A 22622-nucleotide genomic window follows, 5' to 3' on the forward strand; every position below is an offset into this window, starting at 1 on the left:
TTTTCTTGGTTTTTTTCGGCTCTAACCCTGTTTTTCTTGGTTTTTTTCGGCTCTAACCCTGTTTTTCTTGGTTTTCTTCCCCTCTAACCCTGTTTTTCTTGGTTTTTTTCCGCTCTAACCCTGCGTTTCTTGGTTTTTTTCTGCTCTAACCCTCCTTTTCTTGTTTTTTTTCAGCTCTTACCCTGTTTTTCTTGGTTTTCTTCCGCTCTAACCCTGTTTTTCTTGGTGTTCTTCGGCTCTAACCCTGTTTATCATGGTTTTTTCCGCTCTAACCCTGTTTTTCTTGGTATTCTTCGGCTCTAACCCTGTTTTTCTTGGTTTTCTTCGGCTCTTACCCCGTTTTTCTTGGTTTTCTTCGGCTCTAACCCTGTTTTTCTTCGTTTTCTTCCGTTCTAAACCGGCTTTTCTTGGTTTTTTTGGCTCTAACCCTGTTTTTCTTGTTTTTTTTCGGCTCTAAACCTGTTTTTCTTGGTTTTTTTCGGATCTAACCCTGTTTTTCTTCGTTTTCTTCCGTTCTAACCCGGTTTTTCTAGGTTTTTTTCGGCTCTAACCCTATTTTTCTTGGTTTTTTTCGGCTCTAACCCTGCTTTTCTTGGTTTTCTTCCGCTCTAACCCTGTTTTTCTTGGTTTTCTTCGGCTCTAACCTTGTTTTTCTTGGTTTTCTTCCGTTCTATCCCGGCTTTTCTTGGTTTTCTTCCGCTCTAACCCTGTTTTTATTGCTTTTCTTCTGTTCTAACATGGCTTTTTTTGGTTTTTTTCGGCTCTAACCCTGCTTTCCTTGGTTTTCTCCGGCTCTAACCCTGTTTTTCTTGGTTTTCTTCCGCTCTAACACTGTTTTTCTTAGTTTTCTTCCGCTCTAACCCTGTTTTTCTTGGTTTTTTTCAACTCTAACCCTGTTTTTCTTGTTTTTTTTCAGCTCTTACCCTGTTTTTTTTGGTTTTTTTCGGCTCTTACCCTGCTTTTCTTGGTTTTCATCGGCTCTAACCCTGCTTTTCTTGGTTTTCTTCTGCTCTAACCCGGTTTTTCTTGTTTTTCTTCCGCTCTAACCCAGTTTATCTTGGTTTTCTTCTGCTCTAATCCTATTTTCTTGGTTTTCTTCCGCTCTAACCCTGTTTTTCTTGGTTTTCTTCCGCTCTAACCATGTTTTTCTTGGTTTTTTTCAGCTCTAACCCTTTTTTTCTTGGTTTTCTTCCGCTCTAACCCATTTTTCTTGGTTTCTTTCGGCTCTAACCCTGTTTCTCTTGTTTTTTTTCGGCTCTAACCCTATTTTTCTTGGTTTTTTTCGGATCTAACCCTGTTTTTCTTGGTTTTCTTCCCCTCTACCCCTGTTTTTCTTGGTTTTTTTCCGCTCTAACCCTGCGTTTCTTTTTTTTTTTCTGCTCTAACCCTCCTTTTCTAGGTTTTTTTCGGCTCTTACCCTGCTTTTCTTGGTTTTCTCCGGCTCTAACCCTGTTTTTCTTGGTTTTCTTCAGCTCTAACCCTGTTTTTCTTGGTGTTCTACGGCTCTAACCCTGTTTATTCTGGTTTTTTCCGCTCTAACCCTGTTTTTCTTGGTGTTCTTCCGCTCTAACCCTGTTTTTCTTGGTTTTTTTCGGCTCTAACCCATTTCCTTGGTTTTCTTCCGCTCTAACCCTTATTTTCTTGGTTTTCTTTTGCTCTAACCCTGTTTTTCTTGGTTTTTTTCGGCTCTAACACTGTTTTTCTTGTTTTTTTTCGGCTCTAACCCTGTTTTTCTTGGTATTCTCCTGCTCTAACCCTGTTTTTCTTGGTTTTCTTCTGCTCTAACCCTGCTTTTCTTGTTTTTTTTCGGCTCTAACCCTGCTTTTCTTGTTTTTTTTCGGCTCTAACCCTGTTTTTCTTGGTTTTCTTCGGCTCTAACCTTGTTTATCTTGGTTTTCTTTCGTTCTAACCGGGCTTTTCTTGGTTTTCTTCCGCTCTAACCCTGTTTTTTTTGGTTTTCTCCAGCTCTAACCCTGTTTTTCTTGGTTTTTTCGGCTCTAACCCTGATTTTCTTGGGTTTTTTCAGCTCTAACCCAGTTTTTCTTGTTTTTTTTTCGGCTCTAACCTTGCTTTTCTTGGTTATCTCCGGCTCTAACCCTGTTTTTCTTGGTTTTCTTCTGCTCTAACCCTGTTTTTCTTGGTTTTCTTCGGCTCTAACCCTGTTTATCTTGGTTTTCTTTCGTTCTAACCCGGCTTTTCTTGGTTTTCTTCCGCTCTAACCCTGTTTTTTTTGGTTTTCTTCCTATCTAACCTTGCTTTTCTTGGTTTTTTCAACTCTAACCCTGATTTTCGTGGGTTTTTTCAGCTCGAACCCAGTTTTTCTTGTCTTTTTTCGGCTCTAACCTTGCTTTTCTTGGTTTTCTCCGGCTCTAACCCTGTTTTTCTTGGTTTTCTTCTGCCCTAACCCTGTTTCTCTTAATTTTCTTCGGCTGTAACCCTGTTTTTCTTTGTTTTTTAGCGCTCTAACCAAGAAAAACAGGGTTATAGCCGAAGAAAACCAAGAGAAGCCGGGTTAGAACGGAAAAAAACCAAGAAAAACAGGGTTATAGCCAAAAAAAACCAAGAAAAGCGGGCTTAGAAAAAAAGAAAACCAAGAAAAACAGGGTGTGAGCCGAAGAAAACCAATTAAAGCCGGGTTAGAACGGAGGAAAAGCAAGAAAAACGGGGTAGAGCCGAAAAAAACCAAGAAAAACTAGGTTAGAGCGGAAGAAACCCAAGAAAAAAAGGTTAGAGCCGAAAGAAACCAAGAAAATCAGGGTTATAGCCAAAAAAAACCAAGAAAAACAGGGTTAGAGCCGTAAAAAAACAAGAAAAACGGGGTTAGAGCAGAAAAAAAACAAGAAAAACAGGGTTAGAGCCGAAAAAAACCAAGAAAAGCCAGGTTGGAGCGGAAGAAAACCAAGAAAAACAGGATTAGTACGGAATAAAACCAAGAAAAATAGGGTTAGAGCGGAAAAAAATTAAGAAAAACAGGGTTAGAGCGGAATAAAACCAAGATAAACAGGGTTAGAGCCAAAGAAAACCAAGAAAAGCTGGGTTAGAACGGAAGAAAACCAAGAAAAACGGGGTTAGAGCCGAAGAAAACCAAGAAAAACTTGGTTAGAGTGGAAGAAAACCTAGAAAAACGGGGTTAGAGCCGAAAAAAACTAAGAAAAACAGGGGTAGAGCCGAAAAAACCAAGAAAAACAGGGTTAGAGCCGAAGAAAACCAAGAAAAGCAGGGTTAGAGCGGAAGAAAACCAAGAAAAGCCGGGTTAGAACGAAAGAAAACCAAGAAAAACAGAGTTAGAGCGGAATAAAACCAAGAAAAGCAGGGTTAGAGCGGAAAAAATCCCAGAAAAACAGGGTTAGAGCGGAAGAAAAGCAAGAAAAGCCGTTTTAGAACGGAAGAAAACCAAGAAAAACAGGGTTAGAGCGGAAGAAAACCAAGAAAAGCAGGGTTAGAGCGGAAGAAAACCAAGAAAAACAGGGTTAGAGCCGAAAAAAAACAAGAAAAACAGGGTTAGAGCCGAAAAAAACCAAGAACAACAGGGTTAGAGCCAAAGAAAACCAAGAAAAACAGGGTTACAGCGGAAGAAAACCAAGAAAAACAGGGTAAGAGCCGAAAAAAACCAAGAAAAGCCGGGTTAGAACGGAAGAAAACCAAGAAAAACAGGGTTAGGGCCAAAAAAAACCAAGAAAAACAAGGTTAGATCCGAAAAAAACCGAGAAAAACAGGGTAAGAGCCGAAAAAAACCAAGAAACACAGGGTTATATCGGAAGAAAACCAAGAAAAACAGGGTAAGAGCCAAAAAAAACCAAGAAAAAAAACCCTAACTTTAACCCTAACCCTAACCCTAACCCTAACCCTAACCCTAACCCTAACCCTAACCCTAACCCTAACCCTAACCCTAACCCTAACCCTAACCCTAATCCTAACCCTAACCCGAACCCTAACCCTAGCCCTAACCCTAACCCTAACCCTAACCCTAACCCTAACCCTAACCCTAACCCTACTCTAGCCCTAACCCTAACCCTAACCCTAACCCTAACCCTAACCCTAACCCTAACCCTAACCCTAACCCTAACCCTAACCCTAACCCTAACCCTAACCCTAACCCTAACCCTAACCCTAACCCTAACCCTAACCCTAACCCTAACCCTAACCCTACTCTAGCCCTAACCCTAACCCTAACCCTAACCCTAACCCTAACCCTACCCTAACCCTAACCCTACCCTAACCCTAACCCTACTCTAGCCCTAACCCTAACCCTAACCCTAACCCTAACCCTAACCCTAACCCCTTTTTTCTACTCTAACCCTGTTTTTCTTGGTTTTCTTCCGCTCCAACCCTGTTTTTCTTGGTTTTCTTCCGTTCTAAATCTGCTTTCCTTGGTTTTCTTGGGCTCTAACCCTGGTTTTCTTGGTTTTATTCCGCTCTAACCCTGGTTTTCTTGTTTTTTTTTCGGCTCTAACCCTGTTTTTCTTGGTTTTTTCCGGCTCTAACCCTGTTTTTCTTGGTTTTCTTCCGCTCTAACGCTGTTTTTCTTGGTTTTCTTCCGCTCTAACCCTGTTTTTCTTGGTTTTCTTCCGTTCTAACCTGGCTTTTCTTGGTTTTTTTCGGCTCTAACCCTGTTTTTCTTGGTTTTCTTCCACTCTAACCCTGCTTTTCTTGGTTTTCTTCAGCACTAACTTAGTTTTTCTTGGTTTTTACGGCTCGAACCCTGTTTTTCTTGGTTTTTTTCGGCTTTAACCCTGCTTTTCTTGGTTTTCTTCAGCTCTAACCTTGTTTTTCTTGGTTTTCTTCTGTTCTAACCCTGTTTTTCTTGGTTTTCTTCCGCTCTAACCCTGTTTTTCTTGGTTTTCTTCCGTTCTAACCCGGCTTCTCTTGTTTTTTTTCGGCTCTAACCCTGTTTTTCTTGGTGTTATTCGGCTCTAACCCTGCTTTCCTTGGTTTTCTCCGGCTCCAACCCTGTTTTTCTTGGTTTTCTTCCGCTCTAACCCTGTTTTTCTTGGTTTTCTTCCGCTCTAACCCTGTTTTTCTTGGTTTTTTTCGGCTCTAACCTTGCTTTTCTTGGTTTTCTTCAGCTCTAACCTTGTTTTTCTTGGTTTTCTTCTGTTCTAACCCGGATTTTCTTGGTTTTCTTCGGCTCTAACTCTGTTTTTCTTGGATTTCTTCCGCTCTAACTCTGTTTTTCTTGGTTCTCTTTGGCTCTAACCCCGTTTTTCTTGGTTTTCTTCCGTTCTAACCCAGCTTTTCTTGGTTTTCTTCCGCTCTAACCCTGTTTTTCTTGGTTTTTTTCGGCTCTAACCCTGTTTTTCTTGGTTTTTTTCGGCTCTAACCCTGTTTTTCTTGGTTTTTTCCGGCTCTAACCCTGGCTTTTCTTGGTTTTTTTTGGCTCTAACCCGGTTTTTCTTGGTTTTTTTCGGCTCTAACCCTGTTTTTCTTGGTTCTCCTCCACTCTAACCCTGTTTTTCTTAGTTTTCTTCCGTTCTAACCCGGCTTTTCTTGGTTTTTTTCGACTCTAACCCTGTTTTTCTTGTTTTTTTCCCGCTCTAACCCTATTTTTCTTGGTTTTCTTTCGTTCTAATCCTGTTTTTCTTGGTTTTCTTCCGCTCTAACCCGGCTTTTCTTGGTTTTTTTTGGCTCTAACCCTGTTTTTCTTGGTTTTCTTCCGTTCTAACCCGGCTTTTCTTGTTTTTTTTCCGCGTCTAACCCTGTTTTTCTTGGTTTTCTTTTGTTCTAACCTGGCTTTTCTTGTTTTTCTTCGGCTCTAACCCTGTTTTTCTTGGTTTATTTCGGCTCTAACCCTGTTTTCCTTGGTTTTATTCGGCTCTAACCCTGTTTTTCTTGGTTTTCTTCCGTTCTAACCCGGCTTTTCTTGGTTTTCCTCCGCTCTAACCCTGTTTTTCTTGGTTTCTTACGGCTCGAACCCTGTTTTTCTTGGTTTTTTTCAACTCTAACCCTGTTTTTCTTGGTTTTCTTCCGCTCAAACCCTGGTTTTCTTGGTTTTTTTCGGCTCTAACCCTGTTTTTCTTGGTTTTCTTCTGCTCTAACCCTGTTTTTCTTGGTTTACTTCCTCTCTAACCCGGCTTTTCTTGGTTTTCTTCCTTTCTAACACTGTTATTCTTGGTTTTCTTCCAGTCCAACCCTGCTTTTCTTGGTTTTCTTCCGCTCTAACCCCGTTTTTCTTGGTTTTCTTCCGTTCTAACCCGGCTTTTCTTGGTTTTCTTCCGCTCTAACCCTGTTTTTATTGCTTTTCTACTGTTCTAACATGGCTTTTCTTGGTTTTTTTCGGCTCTAACCCTGCTTTCCTTGGTTTTCTCCGGCTCTAACCCTGTTTTTCTTGGTTTTCTTCCGCTCTAACACTGTTTTTCTTGGTTTTCTTCCGCTCTAACCCTGTTTTTCTTGGTTTTCTTCAACTCTAACCCTGTTTTTCTTGTTTTTTTTCGGCTCTAACCCTGTTTTTCTTGGTTTTATTCTGCTCTAACCCTGTTTTTCTTGTCTTTCTTCCGCTCTAACCCAGTTTATCTTGGTTTTCTTCAGCTCTAATCCTGTTTTTCTTGGTTTTCTTCCGCTCTAACCCTGTTTTTCTTTGTTTTCTTCCGCTCTAACTCTGTTTTTCTTGGTTTTTTTCGGCTCTAACCCTTTTTTTCTTGGTTTTCTTCCGCTCTAACCCATTTTTCTTGGTTTATTTCGGCTCTAACCCTGTTTTTCTTGTTTTTTTTCGGCTCTAACCCTGTTTTTCTTGGTTTTTTTCGGCTCTAACCCTGTTTTTCTTCGTTTTCTTCCGTTCTAACCCTGCTTTTCTTGGTTATCTTCTGCTCTAACCACTTTTTTCTTGGATTTTCGGCTCTAACCCTCTTTTTCTTGGTTTTCTTCGGCTCTAACCCTGTTTTTCTTGGTTTTCTTCCGTTCTAACCCGGTTTTTCTTGGTTTATTTCGGCTCTAACCATGTTTTTCTTGGTTTCTTTTGTTCTAACACGGCTTTTCTTGTTTTTTTTCGGCTCTAACCCTGTTTTTCTTGGTTTTCTTTTGTTCTAACACGGCTTTACTTGGTTTTTTTCGGCTCTAACCCTGTTTTTCTTGGTTTATTTCGGCTCTAACCCTGTTTTTCTTGGTTTTCTTCGGCTCTAACCCTGTTTTTCTTGGTTTTCTTCCGCTCTAACCCTGCTTTTCTTGGTTTTCTTCAGCACTAACTATGTTTTTCTTGGTTTTTTACGGCTCGAACCCTGTTTTTCTTGGTTTTTTTCGGCTTTAACCCTGATTTTCTTGGTTTTCTTCAGCTCTAACCTTGTTTTTCTTGGTTTTCTTCTGTTCTAACCCTGTTTTTCTTGGTTTTCTTCCGCTCTAACCCTGTTTTTCTTGGTTTTCTTCCGTTCTAACCCGGCTTCTCTTGTTTTTTTTCGGCTCTAACCTTGTTTTTCTTGGTGTTATTTGGCTCTAACCCTGCTTTCCTTGGTTTTCTCCGGCTCTAACCCTGTTTTTCTTGGTTATCTTCCGCTCTAACCCTGTTTTTCTTGGTTTTCTTCCACTCTAACCCTGTTTTTCTTTGTTTTTTTCGGCTCTAACTTTGTTTTTCTTGGTTTTCTTCCGCTCTAACCCTGTTTTTCTTGGTTCTCTTCGGCTCTAACCCCGTTTTTCTTGGTTTTCTTCCGTTCTAACCCGGCTTTTCTTGGTTTTTTTCGGCTCTAACCCTGTTTTTCTTGGTTTTTTTCGGCTCTAACCCTGTTTTTCTTGTTTTTTTTCGGCTCTAACCCTGTTTTTCTTGGTTTATTTCGGCTCTAACCCTGTTTTTCTTGGTTTTTTTCGGCTCTAACCCGGTTTTTCTTGGTTTTTTTCCGCTCTAACCCTGTTTTTCTTGGTTCTCCTCCGCTCTAACCCTGTTTTTCTTAGTTTTCTTCCGTTCTAACCCGGATTTTCTTGTTTTTTTTCGGCTCTAACCCTGTTTTTCTTGTTTTTTTCCGGCTCTAACCCTATTTTTCTTGGTTTTCTTCCGTTCTAATCCTGTTTTTCTTGGTTTTCTTCCGCTCTAACCCGGCTTTTCTTGGTTTTTTTCGGCTCTAACCCTGTTTTTCTTGGTTTTCTTCCGTTCTAACCCGGCTTTTCTTGTTTTTTTCGGCTCTAACCCTGTTTTTCTTGGTTTTGTTTTGCTCTAACCTGGCTTTTCTTGGTTTTTTTCAGCTCTAACCCTGTTTTTCTTGGTTTATTTCGGCTCTAACCCTGTTTTCCTTGGTTTTATTCGACTCTAACCCTGTTTTTCTTGGTTTTCTTCCGTTCTAACCTTATTTTTCTTGGTTTTCCTTCGCTCTAACCCTGTTTTTCTTGGTTTCTTACGGCTCGAACCCTGTTTTTCTTGGTTTTTTTCAACTCTAACCCTGTTTTTCTTTGTTTTCTTCCGCTCAAACCCTGGTTTTCTTGTGTTTTTCGGCTCTAACCCTGTTTTTCTTCGTTTTCTTCTGCTCTAACCCTGTTTTTCTTGGTTTTCTTCGGCTCTAACCCTGTTTATCTTGGTTTTCTTTCGTTCTAACCCGGCTTTTCATGGTTTTCTTCCGCTCTAACCCTGTTTTTTTTGGTTTTCTTCCGATCTAACCTTGCTTTTCTTGGTTTTTTCCCGCTCTAACCAAGAAAAACAGGGTTATAGCCAAAAAAAACCAAGAAAAGCAGGGTTAGAACAATAGAAAACCAAGAAAAACAGGGTTTGAGCCGAAGAAAACCAATTAAAGCCGGGTTAGAACGGAAGAAAACCAAGAAAGACGGGGTTAGAGCCGAAGAAAACCAAGAAAAACTAGGTTAGAGCGGAAGAAACCCAAGAAAAAAAGGTTAGAGCCGAAAGAAACCAAGAAAATCAGGGTTAGAGCCAAAAAAAACCCAAGAAAAACAGGGTTAGAGCCGAAAAAAACCAAGAAAAACAGGGTTAGAGCAGAAAAAAACCAAGAAAAACAGGGTTAGAGCCGAAAAAAACCAAGAAAAGCAGGGTTAGAGCGGAAGAAAACCAAGAAAAACGGGGTTAGAGCCGAAGAAAACCAAGAAAAACATAGTTAGAGTGGAAGAAAACCTAGAAAAACGGGGTTAGAGCCGAAAAAATCTAAGAAAAACAGGGGTAGAGCCGAAAAAAAACAAGAAAAACAGGGTTAGAGCCGAAGAAAACCAAGAAAAACAGGGTTAGAGCGGAAGAAAACCAAGAAAAGCCGGGTTAGAACGGAAGAAAACCAAGAAAAACAGAGTTAGAGCGGAATAAAACCAAGAAAAGCAGGGTTAGAGCGGAAAAAATCCCAGAAAAACAGGGTTAGAGCGGAAGAAAAGCAAGAAAAGCCGTTTTGGAACGGAAGAAAACCAAGAAAAACAGGGTTAGAGCGGAAGAAAACCAAGAAAAGCAGGGTTAGAGTGGAAGAAAACCAAGAAAAACAGGGTTAGAGCCGAAAAAAAACAAGAAAAACAGGGTTAGAGCCGAAAAAAACCAAGAACAACAGGGTTAGAGCCGAAGAAAACCAAGAAAAACAGGGTTACAGCGGAAGAAAACCAAGAAAAACAGGGTAAGAGCCGGAAAAAACCAAGAAAAGCCGGGTTAGAACAAAAGAAAACCAAGAAAAACAGGGTTAGGGCCAAAAAAAACCAAGAAAAACAAGGTTAGATCCGAAAAAAACAGAGAAAAACAGGGTAAGAGCCGAAAAAAACCAAGAAAAACAGGGTTATATCAGAAGAAAACCAACAAAAAAAGGGTAAGAGCCAAAAAAAACCAAGAAAAAAAACCCTAACTTCAACCCTAACCCTAACCCTAACCCTAACCCTAACCCTAACCCTAACCCTAACCCTAACCCTAACCCTAACCCTAATCCTAACCCTAACCCGAACCCTAACCCTAACCCTAACCCTCACCCTAACCCTAACCCTAACCCTAACCCTAACCCTACTCTAGCCCTAACCCTAACCCTAACCCTAACCCTTACCCTAACCCTAACCCTAACCCTAACCCTAACCCTAACCCTAACCCTAACCCTAACCCTAACCCTAACCCTAACCCTAACCCTACTCTAGCCCTAAACCTAACCCTAGCCCTAACCCTAACCCTAACCCTAACCCTAACCCTAACCCTAACCCTAACCCTAACCCTAACCCTAACCCTAACCCTAACCCTAACCCTAACCCTAACCCTAACCCTAACCCTAACCCTAACCCTAACCCTAACCCTAACCCTAACCCTACTCTAGCCCTAACCCTAACCCTAACCCTAACCCTAACCCTAACCCTAACCCTAACCCTAACCCTACCCTAACCCTAACCCTACTCTAGCCCTAACCCTAACCCTAACCCTAACCCTAACCCTAACCCTAACCCTAGCCCTAACCGTAACCCTAACCCTACCCTAACCCTAACCCTACTCTAGCCCTAACCCTAACCCTAACCCTAACCCCTTTTTTCTACTCTAACCCTGTTTTTCTTGGTTTTCTTCCGCTCTAACCCTGTTTTTCTTGGTTTTCTTCCGTTCTAAATCTGCTTTCCTTGGTTTTCTTGGGCTCTAACCCTGGTTTTCTTGGTTTTATTCCGCTCTAACCCTGGTTTTCTTGTTTTTTTTTCGGCTCTAACCCTGTTTTTCTTGGTTTTCTTCGGCTCTTACCCCGTTTTTCTTGGTTTTCTTCGGCTCTAACCCGTTTTTCTTGGTTTTCTTCCGTTCTAAACCGGCTTTTCTTGGTTTTTTTTTGCTCTAACCCTATATTTCTTGGTTTTTTTTCAGCTCTAACCCTGTTTTTCTTGTTTTTTTTCGGCTCTAACCCTGTTTTTCTTGGGTTTTTTTCGGCTCTAACCCTGTTTTTCTTGGTATTCTTCTGCTCTAACCCGGTTTTTCTTGGTTTTTTTCGGCTCTAACCCTGTTTTTCTTGGTTTTTTTCGGCTCTAACCCTGTTTTTCTTGGTTTTCTTCCGTTCTAACCCGGTTTTTCTAGGTTTTTTTCGGCTCTAACCCTGTTTTTCTTGGTATTCTTCTGCTCTAACCCGGTTTTTCTTGGTTTTTTTCGGCTCTAACCCTGTTTTTCTTGGTTTTTTTCGGATCTAACCCTGTTTTTCTTGGTTTTCTTCCGTTCTAACCCGGTTTTTCTAGGTTTTTTTCGGCTCTAACCCTGTTTTTCTTGGTTTTTTCCGGCTCTAACCCTGCTTTTCTTGGTTTTCTTCTGCTCTAACCCTGTTTTTCTTGGTTTTCTTCCGCTCTAACCCTGTTTTTCTTGGTTTTCTTCCGTTCTAACCTGGCTTTTCTTGGTTTTTTTCGGCTCTAACCCTGTTTTTCTTGGTTTTCTTCGGCTCTAACCCTGTTTTTCTTGGTTTTCTTCAGCTCTAACCCTGCTTTTCTTGGTTTTCTTCAGCACTAACTTTGTTTTTCTTGGTTTTTTACGGATCGAACCCTGTTTTTCTTGGTTTTTTCCGGCTTTAACCCTGCTTTTCTTGGTTTTCTTCAGCTCTAACCTTGTTTTTCTTGGTTTTCTTCTGTTCTAACCCTGTTTTTCTTGGTTTTCTTCCGCTCTAACCCTGTTTTTCTTGGTTTTCTTCCGTTCTAACCCGTCTTCTCTTGTTTTTTTTCGGCTCTAACCCTGTTTTTCTTGGTGTTATTCGGCTCTAACCCTGCTTTCCTTGGTTTTCTCCGGCTCTAACCCCGTTTTTCTTGGTTTTCTTCCGTTCTAACCCGGCTTTTCTTGGTTTTCTTCCGCTCTAACCCTGTTTTTCTTGGTTTTTTTCGGCTCTAACCCTGTTTTTCTTGGTTTTTTTCGGCTCTAACCCTGTTTTTCTTGGTTTTTTTCGGCTCTAACCCTGTTTTTCTTGGTTTTTTTCCGCTCTAACCCTGTTTTTCTTGGTTCTCCTCCGCTCTAACCCTGTTTTTCTTAGCTTTCTTCTGTTCTAACCCGGCTTTTCTTGGTTTTTTTTCGGCTCTAACCCTGTTTTTCTTGTTTTTTTCCGGCTCTAACCCTATTTTTCTTGGTTTTCTTCCGTTCTAATCCTGTTTTTCTTGGTTTTCTTCCGCTCTAACCCGGCTTTTCTTGGTTTTTTTCGGCTCTAACCCTGTTTTTCTTGGTTTTCTTCCGTTCTAACCCGGCTTTTCTTGTTTTTTTCGGCTCTAACCCTGTTTTTCTTGGTTTTCTTTTGCTCTAACCTGGCTTTTCTTGGTTTTTTTCAGCTCTAACCCTGTTTTTCTTGGTTTATTTCGGCTCTAACCCTGTTTTCCTTGGTTTTATTCGACTCTAACCCTGTTTTTCTTGGTTTTCTTCCGTTCTAACCTTATTTTTCTTGGTTTTCCTTCGCTCTAACCCTGTTTTTCTTGGTTTCTTACGGCTCGAACCCTGTTTTTCTTGGTTTTTTTCAACTCTAACCCTGTTTTTCTTGGTTTTCTTCCGCTCAAACCCTGGTTTTCTTGTGTTTATCGGCTCTAACCCTGTTTTTATTCGTTTTCTTCTGCTCTAACCCTGTTTTTCTTGGTTTTCTTCGGCTCTAACCCTGTTTATCTTGGTTTTCTTTCGTTCTAACCCGGCTTTTCTTGGTTTTCTTCCGCTCTAACCCTGTTTTTTTTGGTTTTCTTCCGATCTAACCTTGCTTTTCTTGGTTTTTTCCCGCTCTAACCAAGAAAAACAGGGTTATAGCCAAAAAAAACCAAGAAAAGCAGGGTTAGAACAATAGAAAACCAAGAAAAACAGGGTTTGAGCCGAAGAAAACCAATTAAAGCCGGGTTAGAACGGAAGAAAACCAAGAAAAACGGGGTTAGAGCCGAAGAAAACCAAGAAAAACTAGGTTAGAGCGGAAGAAACCCAAGAAAAAAAGGTTAGAGCCGAAAGAAACCAAGAAAATCAGGGTTAGAGCCAAAAAAACCCAAGAAAAACAGGGTTAGAGCCGAAAAAAACCAAGAAAAACAGGGTTAGAGCCGAAAAAAACCAAGAAAAGCAGGGTTAGAGCGGAAGAAAACCAAGAAAAACGGGGTTAGAGCCGAAGAAAACCAAGAAAAACATGGTTAGAGTGGAAGAAAACCTAGAAAAACGGGGTTAGAGCCGAAAAAATCTAAGAAAAACAGGGGTAGAGCCGAAAAAAAACAAGAAAAACAGGGTTAGAGCCGAAGAAAACCAAGAAAAACAGGGTTAGAGCGGAAGAAAACCAAGAAAAGCCGGGTTAGAACGGAAAAAATCCCAGAAAAACAGGGTTAGAGCGGAAGAAAAGCAAGAAAAGCCGTTTTAGAACGGAAGAAAACCAAGAAAAACAGGGTTAGAGCGGAAGAAAACCAAGAAAAGCAGGGTTAGAGTGGAAGAAAACCAAGAAAAACAGGGTTAGAGCCGAAAAAAAACAAGAAAAACAGGGTTAGAGCCGAAAAAAACCAAGAACAACAGGGTTAGAGCCGAAATAAACCAAGAAAAACAGGGTTAGAGCCGAAAAAAACCAAGAAAAGCCAGGTTGGAGCGGAAGAAAACCAAGAAAAACAGGATTAGTATGGAATAAAACCAAGAAAAATAGGGTTAGAGCGGAAAAAAATTAAGAAAAACAGGGTTAGAGCGGAATAAAACCAAGATAAACAGGGTTAGAGCCGAAGAAAACCAAGAAAAGCTGGGTTAGAACGGAAGAAAACCAAGAAAAACGGGGTTAGAGCCGAAGAAAACCAAGAAAAACTTGGTTAGAGTGGAAGAAAACCTAGAAAAACGGGGTTAGAGCCGAAAAAAACTAAGAAAAACAGGGGTAGAGCCGAAAAAAACCAAGAAAAACAGGGTTAGAGCCGAAGAAAACCAAGAAAAACAGGGTTAGAGCGGAAGAAAACCAAGAAAAGCCGGGTTAGAACGAAAGAAAACCAAGAAAAACAGAGTTAGAGCGGAATAAAACCAAGAAAAACAGGGTTAGAGCGGAAAAAATCCCAGAAAAACAGGGTTAGAGCGGAAGAAAAGCAAGAAAAGCCGTTTTAGAACGGAAGAAAACCAAGAAAAACAGGGTTAGAGCGGAAGAAAACCAAGAAAAGCAGGGTTAGAGCGGAAGAAAACCAAGAAAAACAGGGTTAGAGCCGAAAAAAAACAAGAAAAACAGGGTTAGAGCCGAAAAAAACCAAGAACAACAGGGTTAGAGCCGAAGAAAACCAAGAAAAACAGGGTTACAGCGGAAGAAAACCAAGAAAAACAGGGTAAGAGCCGAAAAAAACCAAGAAAAGCCGGGTTAGATTGGAAGAAAACCAAGAAAAACAGGGTTAGGGCCAAAAAAAACCAAGAAAAACAAGGTTAGATCCGAAACAAACCGAGAAAAACAGGGTAAGAGCCGAAAAAAACCAAGAAACACAGGGTTATATCGGAAGAAAACCAAGAAAAACAGGGTAAGAGCCAAAAAAAACCAAGAAAAAAAACCCTAAATTTAACCCTAACCCTAACCCTAACCCTAACCCTAACCCTAACCCTAACCCTAACCCTAACCCTAACCCTAACCCTAACCCTAACCCTAATCCTAACCCTAACCCGAACCCTAACCCTAGCCCTAACCCTAACCCTAACCCTAACCCTAACCCTAACCCTAACCCTAACCCTACTCTAGCCCTAACCCTAACCCTAACCCTAACCCTAACCCTAACCCTAACCCTAACCCTAACCCTAACCCTAACCCTAACCCTAACCCTAGCCCTAACCCTAACCCTAACCCTAACCCTAACCCTAACCCTAACCCTAACCCTACTCTAGCCCTAACCCTAACCCTAACCCTAACCCTAACCCTAACCCTAACCCTAACCCTAACCCTAACCCTAACCCTAACCCTACCCTAACCCTAACCCTACCCTAACCCTAACCCTACTCTAGCCCTAACCCTAACCCTAACCCTAACCCTAACCCTAACCCTAACCCCTTTTTTCTACTCTAACCCTGTTTTTCTTGGTTTTCTTCCGCTCCAACCCTGTTTTTCTTGGTTTTCTTCCGTTCTAAATCTGCTTTCCTTGGTGTTCTTGGGCTCTAACCCTGGTTTTCTTGGTTTTATTCCGCTCTAACCCTGGTTTTCTTGTTTTTTTTTCGGCTCTAACCCTGTTTTTCTTGGTTTTCTTCGGCTCTTACCCCGTTTTTCTTGGTTTTCTTCGGCTCTAACCCGTTTTTCTTGGTTTTCTTCCGTTCTAAACCGGCTTTTCTTGGTTTTTTTTTTGCTCTAACCCTGTATTTCTTGGTTTTTTTTCAGCTCTAACCCTGTTTTTCTTGGTTTTTTTCGGCTCTAACCCTGTTTTTCTTGGGTTTTTTTCGGCTCTAACCCTGTTTTTCTTGGTATTCTTCTGCTCTAACCCGGTTTTTCTTGGTTTTTTTCGGCTCTAACCCTGTTTTTCTTGGTTTTTTTCGGATCTAACCCAGTTTTTCTTGGTTTTCTTCCGTTCTAACCCGGTTTTTCTAGGTTTTTTTCGGCTCTAACCCTGTTTTTCTTGGTTTTTTCCGGCTCTAACCCTGTTTTTCTTGGTTTTCTTCCGCTCTAACCCTGTTTTTCTTGGTTTTCTTCCGCTCTAACCCTGTTTTTCTTGGTTTTCTTCCGTTCTAACCTGGCTTTTCTTGGTTTTTTTCGGCTCTAACCCTGTTTTTCTTGGTTTTCTTCGGCTCTAACCCTGTTTTTCTTGGTTTTCTTCCGCTCTAACCCTGCTTTTCTTGGTTTTCTTCAGCACTAACTTTGTTTTTCTTGGTTTTTACGGCTCGAACCCTGTTTTTCTTGGTTTTTTTCGGCTTTAACCCTGCTTTTCTTGGTTTTCTTCAGCTCTAACCTTGTTTTTCTTGGTTTTCTTCTGTTCTAACCCTGTTTTTCTTGGTTTTCTTCCGCTCTAACCCTGTTTTTCTTGGTTTTCTTCCGTTCTAACCCGGCTTCTCTTGTTTTTTTTCGGCTCTAACCCTGTTTTTCTTGGTGTTATTCGGCTCTAACCCTGCTTTCCTTGGTTTTCTCCGGCTCCAACCCTGTTTTTCTTGGTTTTCTTCCGCTCTAACCCTGGTTTTCTTGGTTTTCTTCCGCTCTAACCCTGTTTTTCTTGTTTTTTTTCGGCTCTAACCTTGCTTTTCTTGGTTTTCTTCAGCTCTAACCTTGTTTTTCTTGGTTTTCTTCTGTTCTAACCCGGATTTTCTTGGTTTTCTTCGGCTCTAACTCTGTTTTTCTTGGTTTTCTTCCGCTCTAACTCTGTTTTTCTTGGTTCTCTTCGGCTCTAACCCCGTTTTTCTTGGTTTTCTTCCGTTCTAACCCGGCTTTTCTTGGTTTTCTTCCGCTCTAACCCTGTTTTTCTTGGTTTTTTTCGGCTCTAACCCTGTTTTTCCTGGTTTTTTTCGGCTCTAACCCTGTTTTTCTTGGTTTTTTTCGGCTCTAACCCTGGCTTTTCTTGATTTTTTTTGGCTCTAACCCGGTTTTTCTTGGTTTTTTTCGGCTCTAACCCTGTTTTTCATGGTTCTCCTCCACTCTAACCCTGTTTTTCTTAGTTTTCTTCCGTTCTAACCCGGCTTTTCTTGGTTTTTTTCGGCTCTAACCCTGTTTTTCTTGTTTTTTTCCCGCTCTAACCCTATTTTTCTTGGTTTTCTTCCGTTCTAATCCTGTTTTTCTTGGTTTTCTTCCGCTCTAACCCGGCTTTTCTTGGTTTTTTTCGGCTCTAACCCTGTTTTTCTTGGTTTTCTTCCTTTCTAACCCGGCTTTTCTTGTTTTTTTTCGGCTCTAACCCTGTTTTTCTTGGTTTTCTTTTGTTCTAACCTGGCTTTTCTTGGTTTTTTTCGGCTCTAACCCTGTTTTTCTTGGTTTATTTCGGCTCTAACCCTGTTTTCCTTGGTTTTATTCGGCTCTAACCCTGTTTTTCTTGGTTTTCTTCCGTTCTAACCCGGCTTTTCTTGGTTTTCCTCCGCTCTAACCCTGTTTTTCTTGGTTTCTTACGGCTCGAACCCTGTTTTTCTTGGTTTTTTTCAACTCTAACCCTGTTTTTCTTGGTTTTCTTCCGCTCAAACCCTGGTTTTCTTGGTTTTTTTCGGCTCTAACCCTGTTTTTCTTGGTTTTCTTCTGCTCTAACCCTGTTTTTCTTGGTTTTCTCCGGCTCTAACCCTGTTTTTCTTGGTATTCTTCTGCTCTAACCCTGTTTTTCTTGGTTTACTTCCTCTCTAACCCGGCTTTTCTTGGTTTTCTTCCTTTCTAACACTGTTATTCTTGGTTTTCTTCCAGTCTAACCCTGCTTTTCTTGGTTTTCGTCCGCTCTAACCCCGTTTTTCTTGGTTTTCTTCCGTTCTAACCCGGCTTTTCTTGGTTTTCTTCCGCTCTAACCCTGTTTTTATTGCTTTTCTACTGTTCTAACATGGCTTTTCTTGGTTTTTTTCAACTCTAACCCTGCTTTCCTTGGTTTTCTCCGGCTCTAACCCTGTTTTTCTTGGTTTTCTTCCGCTCTAACACTGTTTTTCTTGGTTTTCTTCCGCTCTAACCCTGTTTTTCTTGGTTTTTTTCAACTCTAACCCTGTTTTTCTTGTTTTTTTTCGGCTCTAACCCTGTTTTTCTTGGTTTTATTCTGCTCTAACCCTGTTTTTCTTGTTTTTCTTCCGCTCTAACCCAGTTTATCTTGGTTTTCTTCAGCTCTAATCCTGTTTTTCTTGGTTTTCTTCCGCTCTAACCCTGTTTTTCTTTGTTTTCTTCCGCTCTAACTCTGTTTTTCTTGGTTTTTTTCGGCTCTAACCCTGTTTTTCTTGGTTTTCTTCCGTTCTAACATGGCTTTTCTTGGTTTTTTTCGGCTCTAACCCTGCTTTCCTTGGTTTTCTCCGGCTCTAACCCTGTTTTTCTTGGTATTCTTCTGCTCTAACCCTGTTTTTCTTGGTTTACTTCCTCTCTAACCCGGATTTTCTTGGTTTTCTTCCTTTCTAACACTGTTATTCTTGGTTTTCTTCCAGTCTAACCCTGCTTTTCTTGGTTTTCTTCGGCTCTAACCCCGTTTTTCTTGGTTTTCTTCCGCTCTATCCCGGCTTTTCTTGGTTTTCTTCCGCTCCTACCCTGTTTTTATTGCTTTTCTTCTGTTCTAACATGGCTTTTCTTGGTTTTTTTCGGCTCTAAGCCTGCTTTCCTTGGTTTTCTCCGGCTCTAACCCTATTTTTCTTGGTTTTCTTCCGCTCTAACACTGTTTTTCTTGGTTTTCTTCCGCTCTAACCCTGTTTTTCTTGGTTTTTTTCAACTCTAACCCTGTTTTTCTTGTTTTTTTTCGGCTCTAACCCTGTTTTTCTTGGTTTTTTTCGGCTCTTACCCTGCTTTTCTTGGTTTTCTCCGGCTCTAACCCTGTTTTTCTTGGTTTTCTTCTGTTCTAACCCTGTTTTTCTTGTTTTTCTTCCGCTCTAACCCTGTTTATCTTGGTTTTCTTCTGCTCTAACACTGTTTTTCTTGGTTTTCTTCCGCTCTAACCCTGTTTTTCTTGGTTTTCTTCCGCTCTAACCCTGTTTTTCTTGGTTTTTTTCTGCTCTAACCCTTTTTTTCTTGGTTTTCTTCCGCTCTAACCCATTATTCTTGGTTTATTTCGGCTCTAACCCTTTTTTTCTTGGTTTTTTTCGGCTCTAACCCTGTTTTTCTTGGTTTTTTTCGGCTCTAACCCTGTTTTTCTTGGTTTTCTTCCCCTCTAACCCTGTTTTTCTTGGTTTTTTTCCGCTCTAACCCTGCGTTTCTTGGTTTTTTTCTGCTCTAACCCTCCTTTTCTTGTTTTTTTTCAGCTCTTACCCTGTTTTTCTTGGTTTTCTTCCGCTCTAACCCTGTTTTTCTTGGTGTTCTTCGGCTCTAACCCTGTTTATCATGGTTTTTTCCGCTCTAACCCTGTTTTTCTTGGTATTCTTCGGCTCTAACCCTGTTTTTCTTGGTTTTCTTCGGCTCTTACCCCGTTTTTCTTGGTTTTCTTCGGCTCTAACCCTGTTTTTCTTCGTTTTCTTCCGTTCTAAACCGGCTTTTCTTGGTTTTTTTGGCTCTAACCCTGTTTTTCTTGTTTTTTTTCGGCTCTAAACCTGTTTTTCTTGGTTTTTTTCGGATCTAACCCTGTTTTTCTTCGTTTTCTTCCGTTCTAACCCGGTTTTTCTAGGTTTTTTTCGGCTCTAACCCTGTTTTTCTTGGTTTTTTTCGGCTCTAACCCTGCTTTTCTTGGTTTTCTTCCGCTCTAACCCTGTTTTTCTTGGTTTTCTTCGGCTCTAACCTTGTTTTTCTTGGTTTTCTTCCGTTCTATCCCGGCTTTTCTTGGTTTTCTTCCGCTCTAACCCTGTTTTTATTGCTTTTCTTCTGTTCTAACATGGCTTTTTTTGGTTTTTTTCGGCTCTAACCCTGCTTTCCTTGGTTTTCTCCGGCTCTAACCCTGTTTTTCTTGGTTTTCTTCCGCTCTAACACTGTTTTTCTTAGTTTTCTTCCGCTCTAACCCTGTTTTTCTTGGTTTTTTTCAACTCTAACCCTGTTTTTCTTGTTTTTTTTCAGCTCTTACCCTGTTTTTTTTGGTTTTTTTCGGCTCTTACCCTGCTTTTCTTGGTTTTCATCGGCTCTAACCCTGCTTTTCTTGGTTTTCTTCTGCTCTAACCCGGTTTTTCTTGTTTTTCTTCCGCTCTAACCCAGTTTATCTTGGTTTTCTTCTGCTCTAATCCTATTTTCTTGGTTTTCTTCCGCTCTAACCCTGTTTTTCTTGGTTTTCTTCCGCTCTAACCCTGTTTTTCTTGGTTTTTTTCAGCTCTAACCCTTTTTTTCTTGGTTTTCTTCCGCTCTAACCCATTTTTCTTGGTTTCTTTCGGCTCTAACCCTGTTTCTCTTGTTTTTTTTCGGCTCTAACCCTATTTTTCTTGGTTTTTTTCGGATCTAACCCTGTTTTTCTTGGTTTTCTTCCCCTCTACCCCTGTTTTTCTTGGTTTTTTTCCGCTCTAACCCTGCGTTTCTTTTTTTTTTTCTGCTCTAACCCTCCTTTTCTAGGTTTTTTTCGGCTCTTACCCTGCTTTTCTTGGTTTTCTCCGGCTCTAACCCTGTTTTTCTTCGTTTTCATCAGCTCTAACCCTGTTTTTCTTGGTGTTCTACGGCTCTAACCCTGTTTATTCTGGTTTTTTCCGCTCTAACCCTGTTTTTCTTGGTGTTCTTCCGCTCTAACCCTGTTTTTCTTGGTTTTTTTCGGCTCTAACCCATTTCCTTGGTTTTCTTCCGCTCTAACCCTTATTTTCTTGGTTTTCTTTTGCTCTAACCCTGTTTTTCTTGGTTTTTTTCGGCTCTAACACTGTTTTTCTTGTTTTTTTTCGGCTCTAACCCTGTTTTTCTTGGTATTCTCCTGCTCTAACCCTGTTTTTCTTGGTTTTCTTCTGCTCTAACCCTGCTTTTCTTGTTTTTTTTCGGCTCTAACCCTGCTTTTCTTGTTTTTTTTCGGCTCTAACCCTGTTTTTCTTGGTTTTCTTCGGCTCTAACCTTGTTTATCTTGGTTTTCTTTCGTTCTAACCGGGCTTTTCTTGGTTTTCTTCCGCTCTAACCCTGTTTTTTTTGGTTTTCTCCAGCTCTAACCCTGTTTTTCTTGGTTTTTTCGGCTCTAACCCTGATTTTCTTGGGTTTTTTCAGCTCTAACCCAGTTTTTCTTGTTTTTTTTTCGGCTCTAACCTTGCTTTTCTTGGTTATCTCCGGCTCTAACCCTGTTTTTCTTGGTTTTCTTCTGCTCTAACCCTGTTTTTCTTGGTTTTCTTCGGCTCTAACCCTGTTTATCTTGGTTTTCTTTCGTTCTAACCCGGCTTTTCTTGGTTTTCTTCCGCTCTAACCCTGTTTTTTTTGGTTTTCTTCCTATCTAACCTTGCTTTTCTTGGTTTTTTCAACTCTAACCCTGATTTTCGTGGGTTTTTTCAGCTCGAACCCAGTTTTTCTTGTCTTTTTTCGGCTCTAACCTTGCTTTTCTTGGTTTTCTCCGGCTCTAACCCTGTTTTTCTTGGTTTTCTTCTGCCCTAACCCTGTTTCTCTTAATTTTCTTCGGCTGTAACCCTGTTTTTCTTTGTTTTTTAGCGCTCTAACCAAGAAAAACAGGGTTATAGCCGAAGAAAACCAAGAGAAGCCGGGTTAGAACGGAAAAAAACCAAGAAAAACAGGGTTATAGCCAAAAAAAACCAAGAAAAGCGGGCTTAGAAAAAAAGAAAACCAAGAAAAACAGGGTGTGAGCCGAAGAAAACCAATTAAAGCCGGGTTAGAACGGAGGAAAAGCAAGAAAAACGGGGTAGAGCCGAAAAAAACCAAGAAAAACAGGGTTAGAGCGGAAGAAACCCAAGAAAAAAAGGTTAGAGCCGAAAGAAACCAAGAAAATCAGGGTTATAGCCAAAAAAAACCAAGAAAAACAGGGTTAGAGCCGTAAAAAAACAAGAAAAACGGGGTTAGAGCAGAAAAAAAACAAGAAAAACAGGGTTAGAGCCGAAAAAAACCAAGAAAAGCCAGGTTGGAGCGGAAGAAAACCAAGAAAAACAGGATTAGTACGGAATAAAACCAAGAAAAATAGGGTTAGAGCGGAAAAAAATTAAGAAAAACAGGGTTAGAGCGGAATAAAACCAAGATAAACAGGGTTAGAGCCAAAGAAAACCACGAAAAGCTGGGTTAGAACGGAAGAAAACCAAGAAAAACGGGGTTAGAGCCGAAGAAAACCAAGAAAAACTTGGTTAGAGTGGAAGAAAACCTAGAAAAACGGGGTTAGAGCCGAAAAAAACTAAGAAAAACAGGGGTAGAGCCGAAAAAACCAAGAAAAACAGGGTTAGAGCCGAAGAAAACCAAGAAAAACAGGGTTAGAACGGAATAAAACCAAGAAAAGCCGGGTTAGAACGAAAGAAAACCAAGAAAAACAGAGTTAGAGCGGAATAAAACCAAGAAAAGCAGGGTTAGAGCGGAAAAAATCCCAGAAAAACAGGGTTAGAGCGGAAGAAAAGCAAGAAAAGCCGTTTTAGAACGGAAGAAAACCAAGAAAAACAGGGTTAGAGCGGAAGAAAACCAAGAAAAGCAGGGTTAGAGCGGAAGAAAACCAAGAAAAACAGGGTTAGAGCCGAAAAAAAACAAGAAAAACAGGGTTAGAGCCGAAAAAAACCAAGAACAACAGGGTTAGAGCCAAAGAAAACCAAGAAAAACAGGGTTACAGCGGAAGAAAACCAAGAAAAACAGGGTAAGAGCCGAAAAAAACCAAGAAAAGCCGGGTTAGAACGGAAGAAAACCAAGAAAAACAGGGTTAGCGCCAAAAAAAACCAAGAAAAACAAGGTTAGATCCGAAAAAAACCGAGAAAAACAGGGTAAGAGCCGAAAAAAACCAAGAAACACAGGGTTATATCGGAAGAAAACCAAGAAAAACAGGGTAAGAGCCAAAAAAAACCAAGAAAAAAAACCCTAACTTTAACCCTAACCCTAACCCTAACCCTAACCCTAACCCTAACCCTAACCCTAACCCTAACCCTAACCCTAACCCTAACCCTAACCCTAACCCTAACCCTAACCCTAATCCTAACCCTAACCCGAACCCTAACCCTAGCCCTAACCCTAACCCTAACCCTAACCCTAACCCTAACCCTAACCCTAACCCTACTCTAGCCCTAACCCTAACCCTAACCCTAACCCTAACCCTAACCCTAACCCTAACCCTAACCCTAACCCTAACCCTAACCCTAACCCTAACCCTAACCCTAACCCTAACCCTAACCCTAACCCTAACCCTAACCCTACTCTAGCCCT

This window comes from Coturnix japonica, unplaced genomic scaffold (genome assembly GCF_054131305.1).
Source record: "Coturnix japonica strain WE unplaced genomic scaffold, WE-NBRP24 Scf043, whole genome shotgun sequence".
Lineage (NCBI taxonomy): Eukaryota > Metazoa > Chordata > Aves > Galliformes > Phasianidae > Coturnix > Coturnix japonica.